The sequence below is a fragment of the Argiope bruennichi genome, chromosome 5 (genome assembly GCF_947563725.1).
Source record: "Argiope bruennichi chromosome 5, qqArgBrue1.1, whole genome shotgun sequence".
NCBI lineage: Eukaryota > Metazoa > Arthropoda > Arachnida > Araneae > Araneidae > Argiope > Argiope bruennichi.
This window is the reverse complement of record NC_079155.1, coordinates 13,784,828-13,797,250: the sequence shown is the minus strand read 5'-3', so window position 1 is coordinate 13,797,250 and position 12,423 is coordinate 13,784,828.

Genomic DNA, 12,423 nt, shown 5'->3' with positions numbered 1-12,423 from the left:
TGTCCGATGAATCACGTCAAGCAAAAGAAGTTCTTTTTCGTCTTTTTTTTTTATTTATACAATCAACGAGTAAATTCTCTCTACTCAGAGATAATAGAGTTTAGTTGAATTGAAAATCCTGTGTGACTAGTTTAAACCAAAATTAAAAACATTTTTAAAAAAAACATTTGACTTTCATAGAAAAATATTAATCGATTTGTGCTGCTGCCATCTAGTTTTAATACCAAGAACTAACGAAGCAGTGCCGGGGAGTCTGTGCTCGTGTTAACGATTATTTAAACGATCAACCATTCAGATATTCTTACAAATAATTATGAAAATGTTATCTGAATATTTTCTAGAAAAAATAATTTAAATAACCATTACCATTTAATAATTTTAATAATATTTAATCAAAATATATTTTAAGTATTTTTGATTTAAGACCTCTAAAAACGTGCTTAAAATTAACCTTTTATTCCTGCCAAAAATTCCATACTTTTTTATTTTCTTGAATCTCACATTCAAAGTAAGTAGGTCAAAAATTATACAGAAATGCATTTAGATTTCGAAAATATGGAAATATATTCATTAGATTCGATAATAGTGTCTTTATTTTAGTATAGACTTTGTATAGCTTTTAAATTATTCATAAAAAGTAAATGTAGAGAAACAATAACTAGAACAGTGTAAAAATTGAAATTTTAATTTTATATACATGTGGATCCTCTATACTAAATATATATATATTTTTTAAGTCTTGAAGAAAACACGTATCGGTCCGCTCAATAAACTATGCATAAAATTTTTTTTTAATCCATGGCAGTTTTGAAATTAGTAATTATCATAGTTAAAATATTCTTTAATGTTATGAAATACTGTTTCTTTTTGCTCGGTTAGAGTTCTGTAATATTGCTTGTTGATGTTATCAAAGATTTTTTAACTATATATTCATATTACTTCCTATTAGTGTCATTAAAAAATTGGTGTTCATGAAATTATTTCCAAAGTATATTTTTTAAATGTATTTTTCCGGGTTTTTCTTGTAATAACAAAAAACATTCCCTTTCTGCCTAATTTTTATTCTTTAAAGACAAAAAAGTCCTGATAACGAGTATGTAGAGTGCATGTATATTGAGCATTTACTGGCGTTTTGCTTAAAATACGAAAAATAGCATTCAAATTGTCCGAATGTGAGCTTTAACGTCGTATTTTTATGTATTTGCTTAATTTTTTCTTTAACGTTTCTCCCTTAATTAGCTTGTTATTGTTACATTCTACCCTAATTTGTATAATTTTATCCCCTAAGTGAAAAAAAGTCTTATGGAGTCACTAAAAATATAGTAAGTTTTAACTGTCAAGGTATATCAAGTTCCTCGAAACAACAACACTATTTTTATTACTTCAGGAAGCACAAATTTACATATAATAAACGGTAATAACATAATTTGTTTGTTAATTAACGAGCATTTTGAACTGGATCTAACGAGTATTTTCTTTTCCCTAACGCTTATTAAAAAACTGTAAACTGTACAAGTGAAAAGATATGTAGAGATTGAATTTCTCTTAAACGTTTTACTTGTCAGTTGACCATGGATAGTATGCAATTCGAATAACAAGTACATTTTAAAGCAGAATCTGTTTTATAAAAAATGAAAATTATTCTTTGAGCTTCCCACGTTTCTCGATTTCTTAATCATGTTTACAGTCTTTTTATTCTATCGTTATCGTGTTTATGTACACATCAAACATCACTGACAGTTTGACTGAAAAGGAAAAAATAATAATAATAGCGATTCGAATAACATTTTTTAAAAAGCTATTTCGTAAGATTTTGAAGGATCTTTTGAGATACTCCCGTTTCTCGAGTTAATCAGATATTGTGTTTGCAGACTACTCATTACACAGATATCTAAAGCTTATGTCAACGACTTTCTACGTCCTCTTATTGCATTTTTTTCATTATTTGCATTTCGAGTTGGAAAAATGAAATTAGTTCTGTTCAGAATGCTGTAGACGAAATTCTAGCGATTATAAGAATAAATCTCAATGCGGTATTAGGACAAAGTACCCAACAACAATGTCATGATATTGGACAGTATTCAGAATACAGAAAACCATCGTGGAAATATCATACAATATCTTGTGAGAATAAGGCGGCATGCATGTCAAAAACATAAGAAGATAAAAAAAAATTGAAAAAGGTTTATTCCTCGAGTATGAAATTACAAAAAGAAAATATGGTAATCAAAACATTCGTCAGCGAGAGTTTAATAAATTGTCTCGTTTTAGATCTCGCTGAGTCAGATACGCAAATATATATATATATATATATATATATATATATATATATATATATATATATATATATATATATATATATATATATATATATATATATATAATTATTGGAAATAATAATTTAATAATTAAAAATAATTAAAGCTGCCTAATTTATCTCAGGACTCAAAAACGAAATACTCTAGATAATGCTCTCTGTATATTAAAATTTTAAATCAAAATTTCTCAAAATGTATCTCTCTGTCTGTATGCGTATGAATATAACAACAAATAATGAAATGCAAGACAAGATAATTTGAAATAAAATATCATTTTTATATGATATTATTTATATCTCATTTTTTTATATGTTATTAATATCTCAGTGATCTATTTTCTTTTTAATAATAATATTTAAAGAAGTAAGTAAATATAATTAAAAGTATAATTACTAAATATAGTAATTTTATTTTTAATAATTATACTTATTACATTTTTAATAATTTAATTATTACTTCGAAAGTTTGTTATAATCTTTAAGGTTAATTCAGAGTCCAGAAGCAAGGGTTTTTTTATTATTATTATTATTTTATTTGTTTATTTATTACTTTCTAATATACGAAGTACACAAAGAAAAAGCATTATGATCGTCAAAAAAATTCACAATCAATATTTTGACAAATTTCCAAATTTCAAATTTCCCCAAAAAAGAAAGAAAAAAAATTTTTTAACACATTTTTTGGAATTACTTCTCTCTTTCTGTCCGTCTGTAAACAGGATAATTCAAAAAAGATTTTAGTTAGAAAGGTGAAATGTGATATATCAATTTTAGACCAAATTTGTTGATTTCTATGAAATTTTGGAAGAAATTCATTCCGAGAAAGAATACAAAGACTAAAAAACGTAAGCAATTGGAAGAATAGATTTTAGTTAATATTACATTTTATTCCTCGCATTTACAGTACAGATTCTTATCAAATTTTGTACCAAATCTGTCGAAAGGTTGTCCGTCTGTCGATCTGTGCTTTTCCATGTTTTGAAGAGCTATAACTCAAAAACGCAATAATTTAAATAAATGATCTTGTGACATCATCTGTAGTTCCACATCAAATTTTGTTTTCATTTGGCAGGAAAAAAAGATATTCGAAATACATATTCGATTTTTTAATACTTGTGTACTAACTGCATACCAGCGTTTAATAGCAAGATAAAAAGTCTTCAAAGATATCGCCAGCTCGATTCAGTAAAAACTCTAAATTCAAATCAACTATCCATCTTTCGTAATTTTTGTTCTCCAATGCCATGCAATTAATACACAAGCACTATTTTTATTGATTATACTATGACCTACACAACTCTCCCTTGTGGGAGTCAAGTAAAAAAATGAGCACTCATGGCCTTCATAGGCTGGCCGAAATACCACGCGGTTGTGGAAAGGGTGACAATTCCTTCTTTAATGAGCATTCGAGAAAGTTCGATGGGAGATCAATCCCTCTGGTAACTAGGGAACATGATTTTGGAATCCAAAGAGAAGGGGTGAGGGAGGCAAATCAGAAGATTCTTTGTGAATTAAGTAAAAGAAGATGCACTATATAAAATGAGCAGCCGAACTCAAAAGAATCAAATTAACAATAACGCAGCAAAATATTATGTTCATATTCTACTCATTCCGTGTTGTACGTTTTATCCAGTGTGTCTTTTTCTTTTAGGTAATTCGCTGATTAAAGTATCTGTATGATTACCCCTTTTTGAATTTTCAACCCTATTTTTCTGCACAAAAATAATTCGTTGCTATGTGCTTGACCTACCCTTAAAGTTTTCGGAGACTTTGTGAGTATCAATGTATCATTACCCACTATGCAATCTGGCAGGCAAGAACTTAATATTTCTTTCTCAACTCGAGAGTGAGATACTTCAACTTCTTCTGTTAATCTTTTTATTTCTTGTTTTTGTTGTATAAATATATTCTTGTTCCTTGTTAAAAATGCCGTTGCGTCGTTTCTTGAAGCTCTGAACATTTTAAGTGGAGGAATCATCCCTATCCCCACAAGTGGTGACCCGGACGTGATTGAACACACAACCTTCTGATCTGGAGTCAGAAGCCCCACCCATGGGCTAGTTGCATTTTCACAAGCATCAAAATTTTGGGTGCATAAATGGATAGCGATACTGAGGAGAGTGGAATGTCGAAACGTATCGCATGTAAGCCATGCAGAAAATTTATGAATTTTGGTAATTCATAAATCTAAGAAGATTTTTTTTTTTTTTTTTTTTTTTTACAAATCTAATCGAAATATATATTTTTTCTTCTAAATTTTACATGATATAGCAAATAGAATTAACTAATATTTTTTTTAAAAAAATATGATTAAATATATAATTAAATACCCTAAATGTATCATGTGAATGTATTAAATAAAAATTCTTTCATTTATTTTTTTAATCGATGCACCGTATTAGTTGGAATAGCTGCTTTTTGAAAAGAAGTGCCATAAAGAAAAAAACTAATTTGTTAGGAAGAGACCAAGAAATTAAAGTGTTGAAGACTTTACCTAACCCAGAAACTTCGAAATTAATTTAAGTTACCGAAACTTTTTTACATGCAAACCTTATTTTAAATAATCAATTATTTCCACTCTGAAACAAGCTCTCCACTTTCCCCATTTAAGGAAGCTGCCAATCTTGCTTATAGGCGTCAAGACAACCATCTCAAAATAGGTGTGAAAAGCTATTACCCGCCTTAAACAACCCAAGCCATCTAGGAGTTATTATCACTTCTGCAATAACCGCAATCAGTATGCACGAGTGCCGTAACTACGAACGAGATCTATGGAATGAACAAAGCAGTAACGAGTGCCATCTTTTCATGCAAAGAATAAGAGAACCGGTTGTGGCAAAAGGTCGCCATTCACTTTCGTCCTCCGCAACACTGTGTTCCACCTGTTTGAATGGGGCGTAGAGTCACGATTATCGTTGAAAGGACTGCCGCGGAACAAATAGAAGCCGCAAAGTAGGATGCCATCGACCAAGACAATGAATGACTGTAACGGCGTTGTCACTTCTGTTTTATGTATGTCTTCTCGGAAAGATGCAGTGGAATGTCCGACTATCTACTGCTTCAGGCTTCGTGACAGCGGCTGAAAAGGAAGAGCTGGATTCATTTGTCTTGTCTTCGTCTTCAACCTACGCTGAAATGCAAGATTTTTAGTTTAGACTTTTGAGAAAGGAAACATTGTATATTTTTAACAAATTTGATTTATTGTCTCAAGCCCAATATCGCTACTGTCTGTATACTTAGCTAAGAACCAATGTCTCATTCTTTGAATCCTTTGGCATAAAATATGAATGAGTAAACATATTTGATACTTCAGAATCACGATAGAAAACGATTTAAACAAATAAAAGTCTTAGCTAGACTTTTATTATTAACACCTTTATTTAGCTTGACTTGTTTCATCAGTATGAAGATCGAATTTTATGATAGATTTTTCACATACATTCTGGTTCAGAATTTTTAACGTTTGTGTCCTTTCGATGAAAATGCAGCATTTTTCCACTTTCAGAACTAAATTGCTAATGAATCGATTCATTTTAATCAATGGATAGTGTCACTTAATAGTAAATTTGAGAAAAACATTATGTTAAGATTTTATATTTTCTATATCTATTCATATTTTAAGATTATAATATTTATATTATGACTTCTAAATTTAGAACTAAAAAATTGGAACTAATCAAAATAAGAAACTTCCACTAATATAGGCAAATTTCTAAATGGTGTTTATATTTAATAATTTATCGCAATTCAGTTTAATAATAGCTCAATAATTCAGTCTTTATGCAACATTCAATGGAATGCTACTTCCATGTCCCTTTAATGGAAATATGAAACCCCTTTTAATGCTTCTCCAAAATTAGTATGTTCTGAAAATGATGAAAAATTTTGTTTGAACGAAGGAGCTAACTCGAAAATTCTTTCAATCATTAGAATGAATTTTTTTATAAAACCCAATTTATTAAAAGTAAAAAATTTCAACAGGAGATAACAATTTCAATACAGACAACGTCTAGTCCTTTATCTGGGTCAAGTTCTGAAAATACCATAACTAGGAGAAGAAAAAGGAATTTCCTTTTTCCGAATCTCAGCTGCAATCTCTATGACTCGTTGCTTTTATTCCAGTGCGAATTCGAGTAATTTTACGTCGAAACTGTGCTGTTAAACAGCTGCCGCTTCTGTCCCCATATTATAAAAAATCGTTAAGTGTGCTCTCTCCGTATTATAAGAAATTGTAAACAGTACTATTGAACAGTACTCATTTTTTCCCCAATATAATAAGAAATTGCTAACCGTTCTGTTGAACAACTGTCATTTCTTTCCCCATATTATAAGTTATTATTATCTGTACTGTTGAACAACTATCGTTTCTCTCCTCATATTATAATAATCAACCAGACTGTTGAACAACTATCGTTTCTCTTCTCATATTATAAGAAATTATTAACCGTACTGTTGTACAAAGATCATTTCTTTCCCCATATTATAAAAAATCGTTAAGTGTGCTCTATCCGTATTATAAGAAATTGTCAACAGTACTATTGAACAGTACTCATTTTTTCCCCAATATAATAAGAAATTGCTAACAGTTCTGTTAAACAACTGTCATTTCATTCCCCATATTATAAGTTATTATTATCTGTACTGTTGAACAACTATCGTTTCTCTCCTCATATTATAATAATCAACCAGACTGTTGAACAACTATCGTTTCTCTTCTCATATTATAAGAAATTATTAACCGTACTGTTGTACAAAGATCATTTCTTTCCCCATATTATAAAAAATCGTTAAGTGTGCTCTCTCCGTATTATAAGAAATTGTAAACAGTACTATTGAACAGTACTCATTTTTCCCCCAATATAATAAGAAATTGCTAACCGTTCTGTTGAACAACTGTCATTTCTGTCCCCATATTATAAGTTATTATTATCTGTACTGTTGAACAACTATCGTTTCTCTCCTCATATTATAATAATCAACCAGACTGTTGAACAACTATCGTTTCTCTCCTCATATTATAAGAAATTATTAACCGTGCTGTTGTACAAAGATCATTTTTTTCCCCATATTATAAAAAATGATTATTATATTGTCGTATTGCAGAAGGTTGTCACAATTAGTTGCATTCATTGACTGTTTGTTACAAATAGAAATTTATTGTTATTCGCGTTAGATCTGTATAGTGTTTATCTTACAAAGTATAATGGATTCACTTTTGTGTGCATGAAAATTGATAATTGTCATCTTTAGTCATTTCAGCAATAACGATAAATAATGTATTATCACTGCCCAAATAGTGTTAAAAAAGTCCCTCTTTAAATTAAATTTTCAAGAATTTTCCAGCAGAAAGAGCTGAATAAGAAACTGAGCTATATTTTCATGGTTCTCGAGATTTATTAGATAAACAATGGAACAGTTGAACTTCCTCCAACTGCGTGTTTTGTAAAACTCTAAGTCGTGAGTAAAATATAAAATTCCCAAAAGAATTTTCTATTCTAAGCTATTTCGGTTGAAAATAAACAGAATGATGCAATGTGTAGTAAATTACATCAGAATACAAATGTGTTTAAATAGAAACGTAACTGGTATAAATAAGTAATTTCCAGAAAAACGTAGAAATTTGCTATCAGATTACCTCTACAGTATAAAAATAATTTTAAAAAAAGTTGTGCTGTGCTATTTCTCTCTCTCCATACAGTTGACATGTGATCACTTCACGACCAAACTAAATGAAATGGCTTTGCAGTACACATGTCTCAAACAGTTACATTTATGATTATATAATGCTGAAATAAAGCACAAATAAAAATGATAATTCCATTTTGCAATCTTTACCTGCTATTTCTTTCTTCTTTGGATCAGTATTGAAAAACATTAAAAATATATAAAATGATATATAAAAAAATATAAAAATATATGATTTTGTTTTAAATCTCAAAATGTGTATCACTTAAAAGGATAATCAGAACTTTAGAGTTCGGATGATTCTTATTTGATGCTTCATATTTTTGTATCATTTAATTCAATATCTCAAATAAGTATTTTCTATTAAAAAATTATTGAAAAATCATTTACAAATACTTCATCTTTAAATAAGTCTATTACATCAGATGAATTCATTAAGCAATTTAATTCATCTTCATTTTATTAACAGGAAAATACAAAAAAAAAAAATAATCTCAAACCACTTTGTATAATCAACTTTTACTAAAAATACAAAACGTTTTCTTATAGAAAGTCACTCCTATATCGATAGGAATTAAATGATATTCGTAATTACATTTTAGTCATTACTAAGTCTTTATAATAATTAATAATAATAAAGTATTTCAATTAAAAAAATCACTTTTTAAATTCAACAATCGTTATTATTCTGGTATTCCTCAAAATGTTTTTCCAATGTTCATAACTTTCCAAAAACACAGGTTATCATCTCACCATCGCAGTTAAACAATACCAAAAGTGCTAAGTTTTTAGGAGGGTTACCAATTAAGTACATAAATGATATATAATCAGTAGCATAACTATGATGAAACAAGTTTGGCAAATGTCTTGAATTCCATTATTGGGTGAAAAATTTTGGAATAAATTAATTTTTTAATGAAAAGTATATTTTTTTCTTATATTTCACATAACTGAAATAATACGTTTCAAAAATAGAAATGAAGATTTCCCTCTCATTTTAATAGTTCTATATGTTAAGTTATCTCGATTAATTCCCAAATTTATTAGTTTAATATATCTATAGCTTTGGAAATTCTGAAAATCTCCTGAATATTTTATGAAAATTTAAGAAGCATAAAATGAAAAATATAATCTTGAAATAAACCTTACCATTACGCTTAAGACCACTGGGCGAAAGAAAGAATCGAAAATTCGTAAGGTATTCGTAAGCTTCCCTATTGCCTTTTCATTGCTTAAGAGAGAAGTAAAATTTCTGATTTAAAAAGTTATCTGTAATACAATAATCTTTTTCTGTACAAGAACAATAAACGATTTAATGAAACAAAGAAATTCGTTTGACTAGAATTTCCTCAAACTAACCTCTTCGCATACAATGAGATGTCTGACACGCGCATCGAATTTTTAGTTTTAAGTCTGCAATTAAGGTGACAGAAATAAGTATTTAAAAATGTAAAGACCTCTTAGAAATGCTTCCATATCTCAAATGCTCCTTATTTTATTATGAGAATCAAAATAACAATACAGTATAAAATGGGATGTGTCATCTAAATTGGAAATTAAATAAATTCGCATGTCAAGAGGTTAAACTAATGTTAAAAATTTCACTCAGAAATATTTTTTGCGACAAGTGTTTGTGACTATAATTTAATAATATTCAAAGAAATTTATATTTGTAGTTGTTTCTAAAATAGGCTGGAATATATTCTATGCATATAACAAAAGGGAAGTCAACCATCTAACTCTCCGATCCGCCCGAAGGCACACGGATTTAAACCATAAAACTGAATGACCGGACCGCCGCAACAGCAACATTGGCGGGAACTGTGGTTGAGTCCTAAGGGCCGCCACCGGCCACGGTACAACCCTCCCCGAAGGAAGTACGTTCCGTCATCGATGGGAGGAGCCAGATCCCCTACCTATTAGTGTACCCTCCAGGGTGGCGAGATCCAACCACCATATCGGAAGCATCTCATCCTCATTTCGAGGTGCCCCCCCCGGGGGTATAACAAAAGGGAAAGGAGAATTCGATAGAAGATATCTTTACATAATCAAATCAAAATATTTTATTATTAATATAATTAAGTTAAAGAAGGGAAAATGTACACTTTTTTAAAGTTCGTAAGTAACAAAGCAGATCACCCGTAGAGTGGTATAAGGTTTGTTTTCTTTTAACTCGGAAAAGACTTCCTAGTCAGAACATTTCTAAATGATATAGAACATCTGTCCATTTTATATTAAATATTAGGAGGCAGAATGTACATGTACCTTAAATTTTTAGGTAATTTTTAATGAATCAGAATTCATTTTTTTTTCGATTCAAACTGTTTACTTATAAATAAATTGAGAGACATGTTTTCTATTTGTTATAAAATTTTGAATTGCCCGCTTTATTCGGGTGATTTTCATCATTTTAAAATCATTTTAATCTACTATTTAAATAATCTTTCTTAAAAATACTTTTTTCACTGCTAAAATGTAAAGCTGAAAACCCAAATAAACGTTAGCATCCCCAGAAAATTTTATAAAAAGAAGAAAAAATTCAGCTGGTCGCTGTATGGTTTGCCTCATGGCGAACACTATCGTGTGGAGTTCTGCACGTGAAAGTAAAATGTGCGAGTATCTAGTTCAAGGTCACATATCAGGATGAATAAAGAAGATAATGTACCGGGGATGCAGTGTGACTCCTTTATTTAATGTGAAATCTTGATCTGTGGCTTCAGGTACACACCTCCATCGGTTACAGAAGACATAAAAAATGACCTGTCTTAAAGTAAAAAACGCTCTCTCTCTTTTTTTTTCCTCTTCTTTATTCTGAAAAGAGAAGAACTGGAATAATTTAGTTGAATTAATTTCTTGGGTTTTTCGAGAAATGTTTTTGCAGGTGTTAGCTGCTCTTATTCAGAGGCGGGTTAAGGAAAATGTTTTTTTATTTTTTATTGAAGTAATATTTATTTTTATTTCACGTAGCTTTTAAGTCCATTCTGGTTTTCAGCTTTACTTCTCAGACAATTAATTCTGTAATTTTTTTTAAGTGTAGATAAAGGTCTAATAAAATCGTTTGAATAATAAAAGTTCTTTATTTATTAAAGAATTTTTAATTTTTTTAATTTTATTTTGCAGCTTCATAAATGGAATTATTAACAAATTAAAAATCGCGAATATACAAGAGTTAAGAATTTGATAATGATAACACTCAATTAATTAAAGCTTATGCAACTAATACTATCTTGAAGCGTTCATGTTGGTCTATTATAATCCCCATTATTAATGTTCATTCTCAGATTCCGTCGACGCTTTTGCGCATGCTTTTGAAAGCGTTTATGTCGTCAAAAAGGCAGGGGGGGGGGGAAGGAATGAGAGGAAAGATGAAAGGATTTTTACATTTAACATTAGGGGTAATTCGGATTATTCACTAATTTTGGAGGTGTAATAACTGCTCATCTTCCCTTAGCGAAGTAATATTGTCGAAAAGTACTAGTCTTGAAACATTGACGATTTTTCTGCGTACCACCTCTTAGTGAAGTACAATCATCGAAAAGTTTTTGTGCCGGCGTTCTGGCATAGGAGTAGCGCGTCTTCCCCGTGATCTGGGCATCCTGGGTTAGAGTCCCGGTTCGGGCATGGTTGTTCTTCATCTGTTCTATCTGTGAGATGAGTGACTTGTCCCCCTATAAAAAGGGGCTGTGCAAGCGAATGTGACGCATGAAGTAGCTAAGTCGTACTCCTGGCCCCAGTTGGAGCTACTAAAAACAAGAGACGCTCACTCCCGGCTTAAAATTGCTAAATTCGAAATTAGCGGGCTTGTCCATGGCAAGTGCCATCAGAAACAACAACAAAAGTTCTTGTCTCGGGATAATGGAACAATAGTATGTAGAACTTGTTTACAGTGATGTGGAAATCGTATAATACCAATTATTGCTCCGCTGAGAGATCAGAAGGAAATTCAAGAACATATGGAACAATTTGGCAGTAATATATAACAGATGTGTTCTCCCTATCCATCATATCATCCACATTTAAATTCTTGTTATCATGATTTGTTTCGAAAAATGTTTCACAGGTAACCTCTAAGAAACTATTGATAGCATTAAATAACAATTAACAATTGTATTTTACAATTTCGAAAAATAGAGTAAAATACATGTTAAGACTTTTGAAAGCTAATTTGAACATTTCCCGCAAAATTCACTAAATAAGCTGATGTGCAAAATCTCTCCTAAATTTTGAAATGCTCTGACGAAGTTTTGTGAAATTATTTTTTATTCTTATCACGAAATCGTTAATTAAAAATTTTTCCAAATAATTCGTAATGAACTTAGACTGTTTCTATTTTCTATTCTAGCTTTAAATGAGTCAAAATGATTTTATGAAATATAATTATCTTCAAAAAGTGTTTAAATAAGGAAATTATTTTTGCAAAT